Below are 23,040 nucleotides of genomic sequence, written 5' to 3'. Positions count from 1 at the left end.
CTGGTCGAGGTGTACGCTGAGGCCCTGGAGTCCGGTGTTCTCCCCCCCACGCTCCGTGAGGCAGTTATTGTCTTGCTACCCAAGCCTGGCCGAGACCCGACGGTCTGCGGTTCCTATCGACCGCTGTCACTCCTAAACCTAGACTATAAAATCCTTGCCAAGGTGCTCGCTATGCGGCTTGCGCTGCTAGTGAATTCTATCATTTCGCCAGTTCAGTCAGGATTCGTGCCCCAGAGGTCGACCTCCCTGAACCTCCGCACGGTCTTCTCGGTCCTGCATAGAATTGACCCGTCCGTTCCAGCTGCTGCGGTCTTTTTGGACACTGAGAAGGCATTCGACACCTTGGAGTGGCCCTTTTTTCTGGACGTGATGCGTAGAATGGGCATGCCTGCTATGTTTGTGGCGACCGTCGAATTGCTGTACACGGCTCCCACGGCTCGTCTTCGCCTCAATGGTACTATCACCGACATGTTCACTCTGTCTCGAGGTACCCGCCAGGGATGCCCCTTATCCCCCTTACTTTTTATTTTGGCTATGGATCCTCTGGTCCGTCACTTTCAAGAGAAACACTTGCACAGGGGACTCCAGTTCCGCACGGGGCCTCTGCTTGTATCGCTCTACGCGGACGACATGGTTCTGTACATCCGCACTCCAGACACCAACCTGCAACCTCTGCTTTCGGAGATTGTGCGTTTTGGTGATTACTCTGGCCTCAGGGTTAATTGGCACAAATCACAGCTGTTCCCCCTTACCCTTGCCACTTCGAGATGGCCTTGCTCCCTCCCATTGGAATGGTGCGAGGACTCCGTTAAATACCTAGGGATTCACATCCACTTGGATACCGTGGCTATCATTCGCATGAACTATGGTCGCGCCCTCGATTTCTTGGAAGATAACACTGATAGATGGCTTCGCCTTCCCCTGTCGATGGCTGGGCGCATTGCCATAGTGAAAATGGTGGTACTGCCCCGGTTTTTATATCTATTCAACAATATCCCCATCCCCCTTACTCGGGTTTTCTTCACGCAACTGCGCACGGCCCTGCTGAGACTGGTTTGGGGTGGGAAACGCCCTCGCCTGGCCTGGAGCGCGTTGACACTGCCATATGAGAGAGGAGGCTTTGGGGTCCCGGACTTCTACCTCTATTACCTGGTTGCTCAGTGCTTGTATGCCCACTCCTGGTTCCACCCGGACGCCAGGATTCAACACTTGAAACCTGAGGCGGACGCCGCACTCCCTGTATATCTGGACAATGTGCTCCCTAAGGGCCTTCCTCGCGATCCACATGACATACTTCCTCTTGCCACCACGGCTTGGGCCTGGGACAAACTCAGGCGCTTACTGCGTGCTGACACTCTGTACTCACAGGCCCTCCCACTACCCAACCCGCATTGGCTCCCCATAACTGGCGAATCCTTGATCTGCCGCACACTGGCTAAATACCATCTGACTACGATCGGTGACTTGTTCCCCGACGGCCACGCGCTTTCCGTTTCCGAGGACCCTCGCTTCTCGGAACGCACATTCATGGACACCTTTGTGTTTGCTAGACTCAGGGCGCTGATGCGTACCACGTTCCACACCTTCCCGCTGCCGCCGGATGAGACTCTTGCACTCACTTCCATTATCCAGAACACTTCGGGGGCCCACGTAGTGTCAAAACTTTACAAATTATGCTTACGCTCACTCCCATCATCTGATGAGGCGGTCCGGGCCGCTTGGGAAACGGATCTGAGCACCCAGATCTCTGACGCTCAATGGGACGCATGCTGTGCCACGACCAGAGAGGTATAGATGAATAGCAGACACAAACTCATTCATTTTAAATTCCTTCTTCGTCTATACCACACCCCAGCGATGGCCAACAGAATCGACCCTGCGCGCCCCCCACACCTGTCCTAAATGCAACGCCCCGTATGCGGACTTTGCCCATCTTTCTTGGACATGCCCACAGATGCACGCCTTTTGGGTTGCTATACATGACACACTGGGTGCGATTATAGGCTTACCACTGGCAGTCTTACCAGAGATTGCCCTGATGGGCTACATGTCCAACTTTCCCCGAAAGATACGTAAATTGGCATCGATCTGCTTCCTTCTGGCCAAGAGGGAGGTAGCACTGCACTGGTGCTCGAGGCGTGCTCCCACGGTTGCCGCTTGGCTGCGAAGTGTGGCTTATTGCAATGTCAATAGTGTGGAATATTCTGACCAACTCCCGGCATCCTCCCGCCCCACGGACATCTGGGATCCATATCGCCAATACATTGCGGGGAGGGCGAAAGAAGCTTCATCTCAGTCCTTACACCCCAACTTACCTACGGGGGTGGGCTAGGCCTTGGGGAGCCCACTTTGCACTCCATCAGTTATGGCTTCTGCCACAGCACGCTGCTTCCCTATGACGTGGGGCTGGGAGGTCCCTTGTCTCGCTGCATTACCCTACTCTTGGTTCCCCAGGCATTTTGGCGCTCTGTGGCCTCCTGTTTTTACTCCTGTTCCTCCCGGGTGGGATGGTTCGATGCTGGCTGTTATGGAGCTATGGTCATTGTCTGCGATGCCTCATATTGTGATACGGAACGGACTAATGTGTTGGTCTCGCAATTTGTTACTTCTGCATGATATTCCTTTTCTTCCTTTTTTTTTGAGTTTTTTGGACTATTGTTTATGTTTGCTTTGCATTTCAGTTGCTTTTCAGAAAATTTGACTACTGTGACATTGGTTTTGCTCCATGATGCGACCTACTTGTTTACTTTCCTAGCGTCACTTTTATGTTCCCGAACCTGATTTGAATATGCATACTTGGACGCTTTGCCCAAAATGTGCCTGTTGTATTACTATGGTCTGCGTCACTTTGCTCTAATAAAAATGTTTAAAAAAAAAAAAAGATAAGTAAACTTTCAGTTCAGGGGGTCGCTATATTGTAGGCACAGCTGTGGCGTTAGAACAGGATGGTCAGCGGAAAGGGCATCGCCCCTCCCCAGGCCTCAAGAAGCAAGTAATATCCGGCAGGGAACCTGCTAGTCTATCGTGGCAAGGCTCTCTATGCATACATCCATTCAGAGCGGGTCATAGCTAGGCAGGTGGCATGGTTCTGTGTGCCACGCCTGTGGCCGGGTTGCCAAGTGTCAAGGCCCAACAGGCGGAGGCAGCAGGGGGCCAACACCAGTGGGGCACCGTACCACTGTGCAAGCATCAAGAGTAATACTCACTGCGTTCCGTGTCCGTAGTCGTATGTTGTGGCGAGGGCCCCGCCTCGGGTGTGCGCCAATCCACAATCCAGCAGGGATATCTGCTGGGTTCAAAATCTGAATTGCACTGGTCGGATGCACCCTGTTAGAGACCAGTGCCACCTGTCAATTGATCAAATCCGCCGTCTGCGGTGTAACATCCGGTTGCTCCATGGATTGCTGAGAGTCAGGTAGCCCGTAGATAGCTTCGTCATCACTCGGGAAAGCCCGGGGGCTGGTTTCCATGGCGGGGTTCGATACCAGGGAGCTGCTAATTTCTGTTACTTTGCGGAGAGCGTCCTGTTGCTCAAGGAGAACAAGTTCTGCGGGTGGGGAGTGGTCTGTTGACCCCTGTGACTGGTGAGTTGGTGGCGTCTTGTGCCTGCGGCGTCACCGCGGTCCGCGAGCGCGTGCTGCTGTGGCGGACCCTGGTGCCTGTCTGGGTGCTGTATCCACGCCGTTGTCTAGCCAAGCCTCAGTTTCCTCCGGGCTGGGGAAGAAGTGCGTTTTATCCTGTGCCACCACCCTTAGTTTGGCAGGGAAGAGGAGGGAGTATTTGAGGCCAGTGTGGCGCAGCCGTTGCATCACAGCGAGGAAGGAGTGTCTCTGGCGCTGTACCTGGACTGTGTAGTCGGGAAAGAACATTACTTTAGCGTTGTCGATCTGGATGTCCCCAAGCTTCCTGGTTTCGCGCAGGATTGAGTCCCGGTCGCGGAAATTAAAATCCGAAGGAGCAGTGGTCTAGGGTTGGATCCCGTGGGGAGAGGTCTCGTCGGCACTCGAGGTGCGCGTTCCACCACGAAGTGCGGTGACAGGGCGCCTTCTGGCAGCAGTGCCCTCAGCCAGTCCTCCAGGTGCTGCGTAGGGTCTTTCCCCTCCCATCGTTCCGGCACACCTACCAATCGGATGTTGTTTCTCCACACCCGTCCTTCTGCATACTCAGCGCGGTCTTCTAAGAATTCCACCCTGTTCAGGAGAACCCGCACATGCTTGTCCGTCTGGCTGACTCGGGGCTCCAGATCTGTCATTGCGCCTTCCAGAGACGTGGTGCGTTCCGCCAGTTTCTTGTGGTCAGCTCGAAGATGGGGGAGGTCGATTGCCACACTGTCTATTTTGGTCTCTAGTGAGGTGCGGGTAAGCTGGAGCGATTCTTCCAGCCGCTCCATGGCGGCCAGCACAGTGTTCAGTTTCGCCGCCACCTGGTCCGCGTCCACTTGTTTCGACAGCTTGTCCATTATCCCCTTTAGTTGCGCACCCCCAGTGCCAGTTCGTGTCTTTACTCCCCCAGACATGGGCAGGATGATGGGTAATGCAGCCTGTGGTGTTAGCTAGAACCCCCAACGGTAGGGGCCGCTTCAGTTGACGGTCCAAGCAGCGCAGGTCCAGGGGTGTAGCAGCTCTGGAGGGTCTCCGGGGTGGTTGGCGCTCCTGTCGCGGTAACCTCGCTTTGTTCCCAATCTCTTATGGGCACAGCCGCTGTGGTTCAGGGTGTTAGGCGTCGTCAGTAGCATTGAAGTCGTGCCCTTGGGTCAGGGGCAGCCACATAGCGCGGGCACACAGTGTGCGAGTGGTCGCTGCGTCGTGTGTGGTGTTCACCTGCACTTCCATGTGCGGCGTCTTCCATCCGCTGGCCCCTCCCCGCCCCGGCTACCTGTGTGCTTGTCAGGGTGGTCCTTGGTACAGGGCTGCCAGCTTTGTGTGTTGTGGAGGTCCCCTGGTGGCTTAGGGGGGTGGGAGGGAAGGCGAAGGGCAGCCTGCGCCAGTGTCCAGGGCCAAAAGTGGGCCGCAGCGCCTCAGTAGTGTCGCCCCGCAGCTGTCGCAGTATGGGTTGGCGTCGGAGTCTGTCCTTGCCAGTGTGTGTTCCCGCTTCGTTCTGCAACGCAGGGTACTGATCGCTAATGGATCGTGCCTCCCTCAGTCATGGCGCTCCATGTGCATCTGGTGCAATCCTGCGCCCCGGGCCTCTCCCGGGCGCCGGGCGGTCGGCGGCGTGGGGCGCTAAAGCGCCGATGTCTATCAGTGGGTGCTGGGTTCCCCGGGGCTCAAGCGTGCTCATCTGGGGTTAATTTTGGGTCTTCAGGGGGCCTCCCATGGTCGCGCCCGCCGGAGCAAGGGGTGGCGTCCGCTCACTATTGGTTGCGCTTCTGTGGGTGCACCGGTCGGTGTGTGCCAGGGGGGTCGCCGCTGTAGTGTGTCCCCGTCTACACGGGGCCCCAACCCGGTCAGCGGTGTGGAGCCGCGCTCACCTTGGGGCCGTGTCTCCCCCAGCGGCAGCTCTCCTCAGCCGCCACTTGTGGTGTCGTGTTTCGGGGCTCCTCTCCGTTTTTGACCGGCAGGATGCACGGGGTGCAGGGGCCAGCAGTGCACAGCGCTCCGAGGGCGCGGGCTCGCCCACTCAGGTCCGAGTCCACGTCCACAGGGGGCCCCCGGCATCTCCCGGTGCGGGCCCCGCCTCCAGGCCCAGCACCGCGGTGCGATCCCCGGCCTCGCATATTGCACGTTGCCTTCATGATGCTGAAAGATACTGTCCCCCTGTACTATGCCTGGGGGATAACCAGGCCAGAGCCACCTGCTGACAGGCAGGCCCATCCTTGAGAGCTCCAAGAACCCAGCAACAGAAGGTGCACTAATGTAGACACTATATTGAATCCCCAAGGTGGGATTCGATGACTGCAGACATAGAACTCACCCCTCGAGTCATAGTGCCTCTGACAAGCAGCTCCTAAAGAAGGAGCAACGGCAGCTCACTGCGACTGGTGAGTGGGAGAGATACTCGGGCAGGCATTAGTGTGTGCAATTTGCATCTTCCACTGGCATTCAGGCCTGGAGCCCAAGCAAGCTGCAACCACATCGAGAGTCATCTCCCTTCATAAGCAGACTCCAAAACTCCACAGTGGGAACTGGACTGCAAGACTGGATCCGGCACCATAGCCTGGTGCATCATTACGATACTGTCTATCATGCTTGTCCCTAGTTGAGATACGTGTTCACCTGCTTGGCCCATATGTCTTCCAGCCCTGTATAAAAACTCCTATTTTTCAGCAGCCCTCTCTGGCATACCTCCACAACGAGGGCGATTACTGCTGAAGGTGAATGAAATATCGGGGACAAGCTCTACCATCTTTCAATAGTGCCACCATGAGAAGGTGGAAGGGCGAGATTTTGATCAATACCTTATCACTATTGATCTAAACCTCGATCTGGTCGACTGAACCTTTGTTGCCTGTCATTGAGGGAAGAAAGTGCCTCTCTTACCAAGTTAGTTCACCCAATAAAGGACCCCGCTCCAAAAGATCACAAACAACTTCTAGCTTTCAAAAGTTTATTGTAAGGTTAGGATAAGCTGCAAATACAGGCATCTCAGAATGAGATTCACGAGATACACAGGTCCAACTACATACATGTGCTCTCTGAAAGCCCTCAGACGAGCAACGGAAATTACCAGCACAAGTTCTAAGAATAATAAAGCTATCAGCATTGACGCATATTGAGATCTCTCCTTCATTTAAGTTGGAGGAAAACACACAGGTTAGGCTGTCCCTACCCTGCTCTAGATGGTATCCCTACTTAACCAAGTCTCAACCTAACAAAAGGTGTCAGCAGTGAATGACCCCCCAAAGGAAGTCACTCACTCTTAGTCTCTTGGTGAAAACCTATAGTTCTCCAGTCATGACCCCTCTCTGCCTACCCATCCGCTCTCTAAAGGGTCCTCAGGCATCTGCTCTAACTCCACCCAGGGGTGCTGTCCCTAATACAAAACAGTCAACAATATTTGAGACGCCCCTCGTGAGACGCCCCTCACGTGGTGTAGCTTCTGGCTTTTTCCATGCTGCTTTGTATTGGGCCTCATACGTTGGAGTTGACCTTGCTTCTCAGACTCTTCTCCGGCCCGCTGATACCCCTTAAAACATTCCGGAACCCTCCTCCATGTCTGGGCCGTCTTCTGAACAGACCTCTATTCATATTATTTATAATTGGATCCCCCCTTTTCTCTTGCAGACAGACATCTGCAGCCAAGATCCCAACTCTCATAGACTTCCAAAAAGTTTCGCAACATTTCTCGGCCCAGACCAGTACGTGTAAATCAATGTTAAAACATTTCAGGCCTACAGCATTTCTCATAATAATTATAGCATTCAACTTCTTCATTAATTAAAGCATGTTAATACTCTTATTCTATTATTCAGTAAACACATCTATACATCATGGCCCATTAATGCAATGACCAAAACATTAGTGCAATCTATGTCGTGAAAAGAAACACCTTCCCCTTCCCTTCTAGCTCTGGCCCTGAGGCCTACCACATTCTGCGTTTAACCACATGCCATCTTACATTTTAACAGCTACACGACATGGATTCAGGAATAATCACATCTAATAAAATCATATAGTGTCACACATTTCTGTATTAGTTCCACTTCTACTTAAATCTCTACATTAGCTATACATTCAGAATATAATTGCAGATACTATTAGCACTCATGGCATTTCTCCTCATGATTTGTGCTTACTACGGGTAAGTGTGATGCACTCATACATTTAGGTCAGTTTGCGCTCTCTCAGTTCCCCCCTTTGATGACCTCTCGGGGTCATCACTAACATTTAAACTGCAGTTATTGCTAGCATAACTTGTCTCTGCGTTTCCAGAGCCCTCAGACTCCTGTACTGATTATCTTGTATGGCAGCCAATCTCTGCAGCTGCTCTCTTTGGGCCCTTTCTGACCTTTTTGCTCTGTACCATTTGAATACCCTCACCAATCCCCACAATATGATCCCACAGATCAATATTATGATGATAGGTTTTAGTATATACCACACAAAGCTTTTGCCTAGGGTGGAGATCCACCCTCCAACTTCACTCATTCCGTGGCCCACCTTTTCCCAGACATTTTCTCTACTCAAGTCTTCGATCTCCTTGTGAATATCAGTTATGTTCCTAATAACTTTCTCAAGGGGCTTTGAATTGTCTGGAATGTAAGTACAACATTCCTGGACCTTCAAAGCCTTACAGACTCCGCCCTCTTTTGCTAGTAGGACGTCTAACGCAAGACGGTTCTGAAGAACCATAGCCCTTATCGATTGCATCTCTCCTTCTACCAGCATTAAGGACTGAGCAGTGCTGGCAGACAACCTGTCGACGACTGTTGCCAGTCGTCTAATTTTAACATCATTAAGGATTAATCCCAAAAGAGGGAACACAGCTCCAAAGACATCTCCAACCATTTCTGCATCTCCTATATCTCTCCTTCCCCTCGATGATGTCTTGCCCTCGATGATCTCTAAGTCTTGTGCATGATATATTTTGGGAAAGACAATTGCTAGGTAACATGATCCATACCAGTTGTCAGGTAGTCTCACGTAGGCATTTCTTCCACATACAAAATACACATTTGGAATCACTTGCATTCCCTTCAGGAAATCTTTAGTATAGTACTCTATATTGAAAGCATGTTCACAGCTGACTTCTCCCACGTATACATTTTCGTAATACGTTTTGGCTCGGTGAAGACATAGCTTTCCTCTCTGCGTCTTATCTAAAGCTATTGGACCACTACTACCCTTTCTCTTGTGTGCCTTCTCTTCCTCGGTCCAATCTGTTTTCCATTGTCCTGATTTTTTCAAAATCTTTTGTCTCCTGTAACGATCATCCACCTGCCCTATGAACTTCTTCTCGACTTCTGACACTTTGCATGTCAGGTTATTTCTACGGGCATGTGAAGTATCTAAGGTAATCCAAGGAATGAAGAACTTGGCCAATCTGTCTTCACTCTTCCAGTAGTCCCATTTGTTCATCTGCTTATAATTTGGGACTTCTGGCAACACTGAATCATAGTTGGAGAAATAGTATTCAAAACTATCTCTCCCATAAAATATACTAAGCAATAAGCTACATGTAATGCCATATGTCAGCGGGAGGTGATGATATCTAATGCCTTCATCTACAGACGCCGGCAACTGCATGCAGACGTAACAGTCCTTAACCTCCATGGCATCCACGTATTCATATAAGAGTTTAGCATAAGCATTTGACCTAAAGTCTCCTTGGGACTCATCTACGTGTAACCTGCGGGCTTCTGCAGCTAATAACGCTTTCTCTTGAGTGTTTTCCCTTTTCTCACCAGCAACAGTGGGTGTAAGCGTTTCTACAGATTTCACATCAGTTACCTTCGCCTCTTCCTCATGTCCCTTTACATAAGAAATTGTTACCACTAAAGCTATTAATATTATCACTCCTACTATTAGTGTACCTATTATACATTTAGCTCTGCGGTTCTGGGTGCCGGCTTCCATTTCGTCAGACAATATGGCTCTCTCTTATCTTGGCACAAAGTTCTTTTCTTCTCGTTCCTTTACAGTCTCTTTTTACTCTTTTTGTCTTTAGAATCCACACAACTGGAAGCTGACAACCTTCTTCGCAAAGGTCCTTTAACAGTTCAATAAAGACAACCCTAGCCCTTCTCCATCAACTCAAGGGAAGGTCCCTAATATTCTCTGCTTCCTGGGCGCTAGGTAATCTTCTTTTTCTGCTCGCTTTATTTACAAAGTCCTTTAAGCATCTACTATCAGGTTTGTGCCTGCAGCTTCGATAGCAAAGTTCAGTATTTCCAAACGAAGATTGTGCTCTTCATGGGCTGTTATCGTTGTACCAAAGTCGGGGAATTGCAATTCTGAGAGAAACATGTGTTTTAACTTGCTGAGGCGGGGAGGTCTGGGGAGCATGAATGTTAGTGACCCTTCTTGTTCGACTCCGGGTACCAACAGTCGTATTTCCACGGTGACGATGGGCTCAGAACTGGACACCACCACCGCTCGAATCCTCCCTGTCTCCTGTTTCAAAGACATTTGTCGCCAGATATGTCCACTCAGGGGTGGAGTATCTTCTGCTAGGCACACGCACTCTTCTTGACCTTCTTCGGTCCGGTGCTTCAGCGCCCTGAGCACCTTCTTCCGGGTCTGAGTCTTCTGATATCGGAGGAAGGGTTATCTCTGGAGTTGACCTCAGGCTAGAGCTCCTTCTTTGCGGCCAATTAGCTTCTCCACGTGCCCTTCTACTCCTTCTCCTTCTTGTCTGTTCTCGCTCTCTGTCAGACCTGTCAGTGTCTGACTCGTACTCCCAGCTACTTTCTCCTTCTGTAGCGTCGTCTGTTTCGCTGTTGTACTGACCGTCCTCAGCTTGGTCAGACTCGTTTCCTGCTTCCGCTGGCACCTCTACAGCTTGGCTAGCCCCCTCTATGGCTTCTCGGTCCTCTGCTGGACGTCTATCCGAGAGAGGAGCTGTTTCTTCCAGAGGTGCTGGAACCCTTTGCGTATGTGACGCGTGGATCCAATTGGGCAGGCCTCCCACCTTCACAGCCGTGTTCGCGATCAGGATGATCTGGAAGGGCCCACGCCAACGAACATCCAGGCAGCTTCTTCTCACATGTTTTTTCACCAGGACCCAGTCCCCAGGATACAGGTCATGGCACGGGCCCTGGCACGATGGAACCTCGGCAGCCTGCACCTGAAGGGACACAGAATGAATGGCGTCAGACAGCCCCTTACAATAGTCCAGGATCATATCATCTGTGATATTTAACAGTGCAGTAGTTGGGACAGATGGCAGCCTCATTGCTCTCCCCATTAACACCTCATGTGGTGACAACCCCGTTCTTCTGTCTGGGGTACTACGAAGGCTCATGAGGACCAATGGCAGGGCGTCAGGCCAACTCAGGGTCGTTGAGGAACACACTTTTGCAATTCTGGCTTTGATCGTGCCATTGATCTGCTCCACAATTCCTGAGGCTTCTGGTCGGTAACTGCAATGCAATTTCTGATCTATGTTCAGAGCCGCACAAATCATCTTCACAAGCTCGCTGTTGAAATGCGTTCCCCTATCTGATTCCAAAGAGGCCGGCACCCCGAAGCGCGGAATGAGTTCCCTAAGCAGTAACTTGGCCACTGTGAGGGTGTCGCACCTACGTGTAGGGTATGCTTCAACCCATCTGGAGAATACACAAACAACCACCAGGACATAGCGGAGGCGGTTGCACCTCGGCATTTCAATGAAATCTATCTGCATTCGATTGAATGGACCTCCAGACCTTCCTATGTGGCTTAGTGCAACTGGTGTTCTTTTCCCTACGTTCAGCTGCTGACAGGTCACACAACGCTGGCACACTGCTTCTGCTGCTATTCTAAACTTAGGATTGTACCAGGTCTGTCTAAACACTCTCAGCATAGCGTCTCTCCCTAGGTGTACGGGACCATGTATGTGTCTGGCCATTGGGCTCACCATCTCATTGGGCAACACTGCTCTGCCATCTGCTGAGACCCAAAAATGGGACTCACCCACTATACATCCTGCCTTTTCCCATGTTTCTTTTTCAAAATCAGGAGCATTTTCTTGCATGTTTGCCAGTTCGTCCCAAGTATCAACAGTTTCCAATATCATGGCTAATTCAGTCCTTACATTTATTCCACCCACTTCCACCTCTGTGAAAGAGTATCCTTGTTCCGCGCAATACCGCGCGACTTCGTCGGCATATCTATTGCCTTTCGAGACGAAGTCCACATTTCTGGTATGTGCGGTGCACTTTACAACTGCGATACCTGCTGGACATTGCAACGCCTCTAACAACAGGCGCACAAACTCTCCATTGCGAATGGGAGAGCCTGAAGAGGTCATGAACCCTCTTTGAGACCATAACTGCCCGTAATCATGAACCACCCCATAACCGTATTGGCTGTCGGTGTATATGGTGACTCGAATTTGATTGCTTGCCAAGCAAGCACGTGTCAAGGCAATAATCTCGGCTACCTGAGCGGAGTGTACTCCTTCCAGGCACCCAGCTTCCACAACTCCAGTAATTGTACAAACAGCGTAAGCTGCTCTCAACTGCCCAACTTCGTCTCTTACACATGAACCATCGACAAAGAAAATTTCATCTGGGTCGGTCAGTGGCTCATCTACGATGTCGGGTCTGGGTTTGGTGCATAGTTCAGTCACATCGAGGCAGTCATGGTCTGTACATTCATCATCATCCTCGATATCATTTGGGAGTGGCATCAAGGTGGCAGGGTTCAAAACAGAGCATCTCCTGAGGGTCACATTCTCTGCAGCAAGAATAACTTGCTCATAGCGCGTGAGCCTGCTGTTGGTCAGATGCTGTGTTTTGGTCCTGGTCATCAACAGTTCAACAGAATGGGGCACGTACACCTCTAACGGGTGCCCCATGACGATATTTTCACATCTCTCAATGCTGACACCCGTTGCAGCAACGGATTTGAGACATCCGGGCAACGCTGCGGCTACTGGGTCTAAAGTAGCCGAGAAATAAGCAACTGGTCTACGGGCATTCCCATGGATTTGGACTAACACAGACAACGCGCAACCTTCTCTCTCACAACAGTAAAGCAAAAATGGTTTATTGTAATCAGGCATTCCCAATGCCGGAGCACGACACAGGTCCTCTCGCAGCTGTAGGAATGCCATCAAACAGTCTTTGTCCCATGGTACCGGATCACTCACCTCCTTATGCGTCAGTTTTTGCAAGGGCTTTGCTTTCAGTGAAAAGTTCGCGATCCACTGTCGGCAATAACCCACCATCCCTAGGAACATCCTGACCTCTCTCTGTGTCCTAGGCGCATTCATTTTCATGATCGCCTCTATCCTGTCTGGTGACACCTTTCGTTTGCCTTTCTCTATTCTGTGTCCCAAGTACTGCACTTCTGTCAGGCAGTACTGCAACTTTCCCGGGGACACCTTGTGCCCATTGGCAGCTAGGTGATTTAACAAAGCAATGGAGTCCTCCCTGCAAGCTTCTTCTGTTTCTGACGCCACGAGGAGGTCGTCTATGTACTGGACCAGAACTGACTTCTGGGGCAGCACTAGACTTTCAAGATTTTTCTTCAAAAGCTGGTTGAAGATCGATGGGCTTTCTGTATACCCCTGAGGAATACGACACCATGTTAGGACGCGACCTTCCAGCTTAAATGCGAAAAGAAAATGGCTTTCTTCGTCCAGAGGGATCGAAAAGAAAGCCTGACAAAGATCAATCACAGTGAACCACTCAGCTTGGAATGGAATCTGAAACAGTATCACTGATGGATTCGGTACCACTGGACAACACGAAACGACTATGTTATTAATCTTTCGGAGGTCCTGCACTATCCGGAATTTCCCATTTGGTTTCTGCAGACCCATAATCGGGGAGTTGCATGGACTACCCACGATTTCTTTCAGTATTCCCTGTTTAATCATGGACTCGATCACGGGTTTTATGCCTGCAATCGTTTCTGGAGTCAATTTATATTGGGGTGTTCTTGGGAACTCAGCATGCGGTTTCACTACAATTTTCACTGGGTCCACCCCTTTGACCAATCCAATCTCTTCCCCAGTGAAGTCCCATACTTCTGGTGCCACTGTCTCTCTCAAGTCCCAGGGGAGCTCATCTACTGTCAAAGTAGGGTACAGCTCCACGCATATTCTTGAGTTTGCAACTTTGAAGTCTGCGTCATCATCATTGGTCAATACCTCCACTCCCTGAGGTGTACAGTATATTGTACAATTCAATTTACACAACAGGTCTCTGCCTAGCAGACACACAGGACTTGAATCGCAAACCACAAACTGGTGCTCATCGCTGTACTTCCCTATTTTCACCTGTACCGGTTCTGTCAATTGGCTGGTTATTCTCCTGTTTGCGACCCCCACCACTTGTATGGTCTCTCCAGACATGGGCAGGTCTGGAACTGCAGCTGATCTGATCGTGGATCTAGTGGCTCCTGTGTCCACCAGAAATGTCGTGGGGCACCCTGCTACTTCTGCTTCGACATAGGGTCCCCTCTGGTCCACCTCCAAGGCTGCCCCGAGGGTGCAGTCTTCTCTTTCCACTCTCTGTCCGGTTAATGGGTCCACATAATAGCACTCTTCTCCTTCTACAAACAGGGGCATCTGTCTATAGGTCTTACCCATAGTCCCTACTCGGGGAGGTTGCGGGAACTGGGCTCGGGGAGGAGCCCCCCCCCCTTTGAGCACCTTTCCCTGGTATGGCGTCACCCCTCTTGTAGGCGCGCTCTGGACCTCTTCCTCCTCTATCTCTTGTTCTCCTATCTCTACATTGTAGGGACACTCGCGTTTCCAATGTCCCACCTCGTTACACTGGTGGCACCTAGTCGTTTTCTTCAAGGCAGCTATGTCTATTCTGGGTCTAAAGGTGGAACTCTCCTCATTGCCCTTGTTCTGACTGTACTGCTTCTTTCCTCCTGTACCTGTTCCTTGCTGCTGTTGCTGCTGTCCCCCCTTCCCTGCTGCCTGCATCTGTACCACCATCAATTTTTCTTTTAGTTTCTTAGCCTTGGAGTCTATCTCATCACAGCAGTACCTGGCATATCTCAGTATTTCGTCTAGGGGTTTATTTTGCCAACAAATCAAGTGTTGCTGAATCATTAAACTAATATCCGGTCTCAGTCCCAGGACGAACTTGGACACAAATTGCCCTATGTCTTTTGGATCCATTACATCCAGGCCGCTATACTGTTTAAACGCCTTCAGCAATCTCTCATAATATTCGTGGACTGTCTCTTTGGGTTCCTGTCTGGTTCGGTCTATTCTGACCCAATCTATGTCTTGCATTGGCACTTTCTCTTTCAGCCAAGTCATCACTCTCTCGAATTTTGTCATCACAATCTCGGACGGCCCATTAGTCTTAGCATCTCTCTCCGGCTCCGTTGTGGGCCACTCAGCGCTAACCTTGCATGCTGTCCACAGATCTCCTGGTACTACAATGTCAAACAGCGTGTTCAGATCTATCCATAGGACCTTTGAGATTTTTACAAATCTCTCAACTTGCTTGTACCACTCCACTGGGTTTTCCCGCAATTTGGGGAAGGAGGTGGTAAAAGCAGCTAAATCTCCCCTACTCCAAGGGACATGCACATAGTTCCCATTTGCGACTTCACGCAAAGGGTATGCTCCTATTCCCTGCAGCCTTCCTGGTGTCGTACCAAGCGTGCTTCTCCTGACGGTCCCTTTCTTGGACCACCTCTCTTCCCACTTATCTAGTGCCCTCCACGTCCTTATTCCAGTGATCAGTTCCCTTATGTGCGTTTTCAGCCCGATCGTTCTCCTCTCATCTAGGTCTCGATCTGTGTAATGTAGCCTGTGGTTACCCTGTAATGCTTTGGTTCTTGACAGGTCCACCATATATTTGCCTGCTAGTTCGACTAACTTCTCATGGATTGCTCTCGCCTTTCGAGTGATGTCCTTTGCCATATACAGTATTTCATCCTGCTCATACATTTCCATTCTTTCTAAAGGCAGGGTACCATCTACCATGTCATCCAGGTCTGACCTTAAACTGGCGACATCGAGTCTCTTGGCTTTTATCTCAGCTCGCAATATGTCTTTCGAAGGGGGCTCACTGGTCTCCCTACCATCCCAACTCCGAGCTCTACGTTTGGGCTCGGGAGAGTTAATGAGTGCTCTCCCTTGCTCCCATCTCTCCAGGTCCCATGCTCGGCCATCCGATCTTGGAAGGTGATGGAACACGGGCCTGTTACCCCCACTCTTGCTCTGCCCACTCTCTCCTTCTTCTCTCCTTTCACCGTACGCCTCTCTGCTATTTTCTCTTTGATCGCTACTCTCCCTTTGCCTAGTATCGCTCAATATCCGATACGATCCTTCCTGGTTCCCCATATTCCCTGGGCTGCGCTCGTGTCCGTCATCACAGGGACTATGGTGCGACCTCTCACAACTCCCATTCAGTTCTCTGGTGCCGGGCACACAGTGGGTACACTTAAAGCTGTTTCTGTACTCTTGCGTTCTCCTCTCCCCTTCACTGAGTATTGGGCGCGCCACCCCTCCACTCCCGGGGCCCCCGTTTTCCAGGTCCGTTCTATCTCCACTCCGGGCCCAATGGGTGACTCCCCTACTATCTCTCTCTCTCCAGTCCCACTCCGGGCTGCTCTCCCCAGCCCCGCAGTGAGTCCGAGCTCTGCTGTCCTGACTTTCCCTTTCAGCTTCCGCAGCTATGATGCTCTTGTGAGCCTCCACTGCCTCATCCCACTTCTTCATGTACTCATTTAGCTCTTGAAAGGATTTTCGTCCAGATCCCCTCATATCCACTGGCCATCTAGGGCCCCCAGGATCCCCTCCTGGATCCCCTGCTGTGTGCACCGGGGTGCTCCACTCTCTTGGTATCGGCATCTGACTTGGGAAATTGATCGTATCGTTCCTCCTTGCCGTCTCTGCTCTTTCTCCGTCCTTCCGTACCCGTTCTTCCCCTCTTGCTCTCTCTGGGTCATATATCGATATTATAGGACCTATGGTAACAGGTACCTGTAGTGCATCTGGTAATGCGTAGGATGTGGCGCACTCCGTTTCCGGCGCTCTTTGTACCACAAACCTCCCGACTACCTGTTGCACCTGACTAGGTTGGGACAGCTCTTTCTTTGCCTCAGGATCCCACTCTGAACTGGGAAGCGGTCCATGCTCTCCTGCATTGCCCCCCTTTTCTCTTTCACTATGCTCGACCTCTCCCCCTGCTCTATTATACGGGGGTGGCCTGTCTGTCAATAATCTGTTTATCAGGCTGTCCTCTGTTTCGCTCTCATCATCTTCTTCTAGGGGGCTTTTATTTCCGGGCACCTCTAACACTGGGTACAGTTTATTGACTTCCATGTTATGCACTCTCCATCTTTTAGCATCCGCATCCCATCTGGCATCCTGCACTGCCCTTACCGATCGTTTCACCCTTTCTTGTCGTCTGTTCATATTCTTTTCATGCGCTGCCCTAATCCATGCATCAAGGGCTTCAAACTGGGTCGGTCTAGGCAAGGGTCTCATTGAGGTCATGACTGATTTTAATCGATGTAACACCTCTAATCTGAACGTCCCGTACTTCGGGAACGTCAATTCCTCATTTCCTTCCGTAATCTTACTCCACTCTGTTATCCAAAGGATCGTATGCAGCCCAACATTCACTGCCATGTAACGAGCCGGCGTACCCTCCGGCGGGGCTTCTTCCCCTTCATCCGATCCCCGCTTCTCTTTTTTAAACGCCGCTCTCAGCCATTTGAAACACTTCATAATTATACGCACAATATCCAGCCTCGCTACTCTGTTTACTTCCTGATGACAATCCACCAATCCTAACGCGGCTTTGCTAACTTGGCCTATCGCAGCGCGGTCTTTCTCCGGTCGGCCAATCCCAGCTCGACACTTTCTGACGTCTTTGCTAGCTGGCCTATCACAGCGCGGTCTTTCTCCGGTCGGCCAATCACAGCGCGACACTTCCTGACGTCACTTTTCTCCGCTTCGCAGCAGCACCCCTCCTTTCTCAACTCGTCTCCCGGTCATGCATGCGTCCCATTCATACACCGAAAAATGACTACTTCCGACCAAGCGGTCACTTCCCTCGACTGTACGTCCACAGTCTATATGTAATTGTCAACACAACTGACGAAATGTCTATCGTCTCTCTGATAGGTTGCTTACACACACAGTAACCTCCGACCAGCGTCCGTTACTCACGCACTCACTCTTACGTTCCCCCTATCTCGGTCTTTCGGGTGATCAATGGTACCTCATGACCCCCTTCACACTAGTTGACAATTACTCTGGGTGTCCGATACACCCGAACCACTTAAGCTCTCCTTGAACTTAAGATTTCCACCGGTTGCGCGCGCTCACAACCTGTTCCACAGTCACTCTACAGACATTCAACTCCGCCAGACATTACAACATAGATACAATACAAAAACACCGCAATCTAACACGCATGACCCTTTATACTCACTCTCGACCGATACTGCTGCTTTTTCTGTCTCACGTCATCCGGATCTTCTTCGGCGGGCGGTTCTTCCGATCATCGATCTCTAGGGGCCTTGGGGTAAGCTAACCTGGCCTAGGTCACCGTCCTCAAGAAGGCAACCATCCTCTATAGCTACCAACTGGAAGGGCGAGATTTTGATCAATACCTTATCACTATTGATCTAAACCTCGATCTGGTCGACTGAACCTTTGTTGCCTGTCATTGAGGGAAGAAAGTGCCTCTCTTACCAAGTTAGTTCACCCAATAAAGGACCCCGCTCCAAAAGATCACAAACAACTTCTAGCTTTCAAAAGTTTATTGTAAGGTTAGGATAAGCTGCAAATACAGGCATCTCAGAATGAGATTCACGAGATACACAGGTCCAACTACATACATGTGCTCTCTGAAAGCCCTCAGACGAGCAACGGAAATTACCAGCACAAGTTCTAAGAATAATAAAGCTATCAGCATTGACGCATATTGAGATCTCTCCTTCATTTAAGTTGGAGGAAAACACACAGGTTAGGCTGTCCCTACCCTGCTCTAGATGGTATCCCTACTTAACCAAGTCTCAACCTAACAAAAGGTGTCAGCAGTGAATGACCCCCCAAAGGAAGTCACTCACTCTTAGTCTCTTGGTGAAAACCTATAGTTCTCCAGTCATGACCCCTCTCTGCCTACCCATCCGCTCTCTAAAGGGTCCTCAGGCATCTGCTCTAACTCCACCCAGGGGTGCTGTCCCTAATACAAAACAGTCAACAATATTTGAGACGCCCCTCGTGAGACGCCCCTCACGTGGTGTAGCTTCTGGCTTTTTCCATGCTGCTTTGTATTGGGCCTCATACGTTGGAGTTGACCTTGCTTCTCAGACTCTTCTCCGGCCCGCTGATACCCCTTAAAACATTCCGGAACCCTCCTCCATGTCTGGGCCGTCTTCTGAACAGACCTCTATTCATATTATTTATAATTGGATCCCCCCTTTTCTCTTGCAGACAGACATCTGCAGCCAAGATCCCAACTCTCATAGACTTCCAAAAAGTTTCGCAACATTTCTCGGCCCAGACCAGTACGTGTAAATCAATGTTAAAACATTTCAGGCCTACAGCATTTCTCATAATAATTATAGCATTCAACTTCTTCATTAATTAAAGCATGTTAATACTCTTATTCTATTATTCAGTAAACACATCTATACATCATGGCCCATTAATGCAATGACCAAAACATTAGTGCAATCTATGTCGTGAAAAGAAACACCTTCCCCTTCCCTTCTAGCTCTGGCCCTGAGGCCTACCACATTCTGCGTTTAACCACATGCCATCTTACATTTTAACAGCTACACGACATGGATTCAGGAATAATCACATCTAATAAAATCATATAGTGTCACACATTTCTGTATTAGTTCCACTTCTACTTAAATCTCTACATTAGCTATACATTCAGAATATAATTGCAGATACTATTAGCACTCATGGCATTTCTCCTCATGATTTGTGCTTACTACGGGTAAGTGTGATGCACTCATACATTTAGGTCAGTTTGCGCTCTCTCAAAGGCAAGGACCTCCTCGACTGCGCCAGCTATCGACACATGTCCCTAAAACAACGGACAAGAAGATTCTGGCATACACGTCACCACTGGATTGTGCAGGGTTAGTCTATCCTTAATGTACTCCTCAAAGGTGGGCTTCCTACTGGGTCACTCATTGGCGCACCATCTCAGAACCCTAGCACACCTCCTGTGGCTGAGGAGAATTGACCACAGAATCCCTAGCTCTCTCACTCAATGCTCAACATATATGATCATGTAGAGCAGTGATGACACTCGAGAGAGAGAGAGCCCGCTTGGGAGAAGATCTGATATCTACAGTATCTTGGTTCTGCAATACTCCATTGGCCGCCATTTGATGTAATGGCTTCTTATCCAGGATGACCAAGATAAGGTGTAGTACCCATTGGGTATGTCCGCTGTTTGTTCCTTCTAGCCCTAGCGCCTTGAATAATGCCCACGGGTTGCAAAGCGTGATGTGATGGGTAAATCCCCTTCTTTAGGCAAACATCTTCCTGCTAAGATTGTCTAGATCTGAAACATATATATCTAATATGAAGTCCATAAACCGTAGTTTCTCAGAATTCTTTCGGATTTCGAGTCAGATTTAGCAAGACTTTGTACCAGTGCAAAGTCACCAAAAGTGGTGCAAATTTGCGCAGTGTTGATTTACAAGTGTTGCACGGATAAATTGTCTAAAGTTAACATGAAGCGCGCTTCCATTCCCATAGATGCAAGCCTTTAGAGGGGACTGAATCTGATCCCACTATTTCTCTCACCCTCACTTGTGACCTTCCCCTTCATGCGCTTTTGACTAACTAGGGGTCTTCTAATGCACAAAAGACAATACCCGACCGGGGTGTCCTACTTGGGGTAGATCCATTGTCCTACCAGCTTCATTGCCTGCAGAAGTTTCTGTTGACTGTTGTCAGATAGCAAAACCAAAGGTTTGTCAATATCCCATTTGTTAATGACGTAGACTGCTTCTTCCTCTTTTTATTTATTGCGGCAATTATGTACCAGTCAGTAACGTAATGTAATGTGATTCATGTACTGTGTCTAATGCCTGCTTTGCATAATTACAATATCAATGTTTCAAAAATATTATGAACCCAATGAAAATTGTTGCAAAAAAAACCCTTTTTGATTCGACCCGACAATAAGAACATCACGAAACAGACCCGCGTGCTTTCGACTACTGCGCTAAGCTCAAACAAGGAACAGCTGTGAGGTGACTCACGTCACAAATGTTTAGATGTAGAAGTAGTGTATTTACAGTAGGCATCAAGCACTCCCTCTGCTTCCACTCTGGTTCCCCGGTTTAAGGTGGTGCTGATGAGAAAGAGCTGTAATGAGTTGTTGGCTTTGCAGTATCTCACCCGCCTGCAGTGACAGGAAGACCTGCACCAGGATCTTGACGCGTGGTTCTCTCACTCTGTGGTGCACCCACCAGAAGAGGAAAATGATGACTCAGCATTCAGAAAGAAAGCAGTAGCCTCAGGTGCCGACTGTGGTCATGTGATCAGGAGCCTCAGGATCATGGGATTTGATGCTAACTTTGCGTCTCTTGGAGGCAGGGAGGATTTGTGAAACTGTTGATTGTTGCCTCCTTTAGGGCTCGCTACACAAATGGCTTTGCGCATCTAAGTTGAATTTACGAACTTAAATCACATAACTTCATTCACAGACTCTGCCTGGAACTAAAAACAAAGGGGCATTTTACCAACAAGTAGTGATAATTATTTCTAAATAGGCTTAGCGCCGATTTTTTTATCACTGCCTATCGCTGGATATGTTAGCGGAGAAAACATGCTATTAGCAATGTTTTTCTCCATTGTGCTAAAATATCCAGCGATAGCGGCGAAATGCGTGAATATCGCTGAGAATACAGCGATATTCACGCATTAGCGACAAAATGCTCTTAGCCATGTTATCCACCTCCCATTGGATAACATGGCTAAGAACTGGTCTGGGCAGGTGTTAGTATTTGGAGATATTCGCGCTTAGCGCGAATATTTCCATCGCTACGCCTGCCTTGCTAATAGGCGATAGCGACGTTAGCGACTGCTTTCAGTCGCTAACAGGTTGGGTACACCCACTTTGCATGTCATTAGCGATAAATATCGCTGACATGCAAAGCGGGCCCCAAACCGCTTGCTATCGCCTAAAAGCTGTCGCTAACATCTGTTAGCGACAGCTTGCTAGTAGAGCGATAGAATTATCACCGGTTAGCGGCCAAAAACGGCTGCTAAGCGGCGATAATTGCCTATCGCCCCCCTGCCCCTATATCTCTTCCAGCAACACAGAATCACGATTGATGAAAATTTAAAACACAAAACATCATGATCAATGAAAATTTACAACAAAAAAATTATGATTGATAAAAATTTACAAGACAAAAAATCATGAATAATGAAAATGTACAACACAGGAACATGACTGATGAAAATTAACAACACAGAATGCTGATTGATGAAAATGTGTATTTATCAGCTGCTCTTAGTAATGCAGCCAGTTTGCCATTATCTCGGAAGTGCTGGTGTCGCAGGTGTAGGTTGGGGTGTGGTTTTGACTGTTATTGGGTGACACAGTCTCAATGAGTAGCAGAGACACCTTAAAAAATAGCTTTGTGAAAAGTTATTGGCTGTGTCGTGAAGCTTGGATGGGTGAAGGTTGGTTCTCTCACGGTGCTCCTATGAGATATACACAGGCTCCCAGGAGTAACCGTTATATACGTACTTGGATCTTTGCTTGAAGATATTTACTCAAGTAATAGCTCACTGGACCTATTTCATATACACTCCAATTTCCGCTTGCCAATCCACTACGAAGCCCTTGCAGTTATTGCTTCAGCCATGTTTGATGCATGTGAATTGGCCCTTTATGCTACTGAAAAGCCAGAGCGGGGGAATTTTTGTGCACTGTCAAATTTCTGGGTTTGCAATGTTCCTAAGAACATTGGCAATGTGTAGTGTCAGTTGCAATACAAGTATTGCAACCACTAATATGTGTATTCCATATGTTTCCACCTGCCGTGAGCATGCGCAGGTCGTTCACAAGATGTAAGCCAGTAGAACATATGGACTACTTCGATATTTTTGACATTTGGCCAATGTCAACAAAAAAGGTGGAGCTAATAGGGAGGGGCCCCACATACTTTCTCAGTGTCCACCTCACTGCTGCTCCCCACAGGTCTTTAAGGGACAGCTGGCGCAAGTACAGGTGTTCGGCAAGGAGAAGCCTTGGAGTGAGGGCTGTTGTACTATGCCTACCTTCACCTTTGCATTCATTGAAACAGCTATAATGTAGCTCATCACTGAGCATCAGGTGGGGCGCATGTGCATGTTCTGCACTGTCCATTTGGCCAATGTCAGATCTGCACATCAAGCGATGGGTGCGCTGAAAGGACAGTGGCCGGGGTCTTCCAGTTACCACACATCTGGAGACAACCTGGAGCCCCATTGTCAGGGGCA

The sequence above is a fragment of the Lissotriton helveticus genome, chromosome 6 (genome assembly GCF_964261635.1).
Source record: "Lissotriton helveticus chromosome 6, aLisHel1.1, whole genome shotgun sequence".
Taxonomy (NCBI): Eukaryota; Metazoa; Chordata; class Amphibia; order Caudata; family Salamandridae; genus Lissotriton; species Lissotriton helveticus.
Note: the sequence above shows the minus strand (reverse complement) of the source record.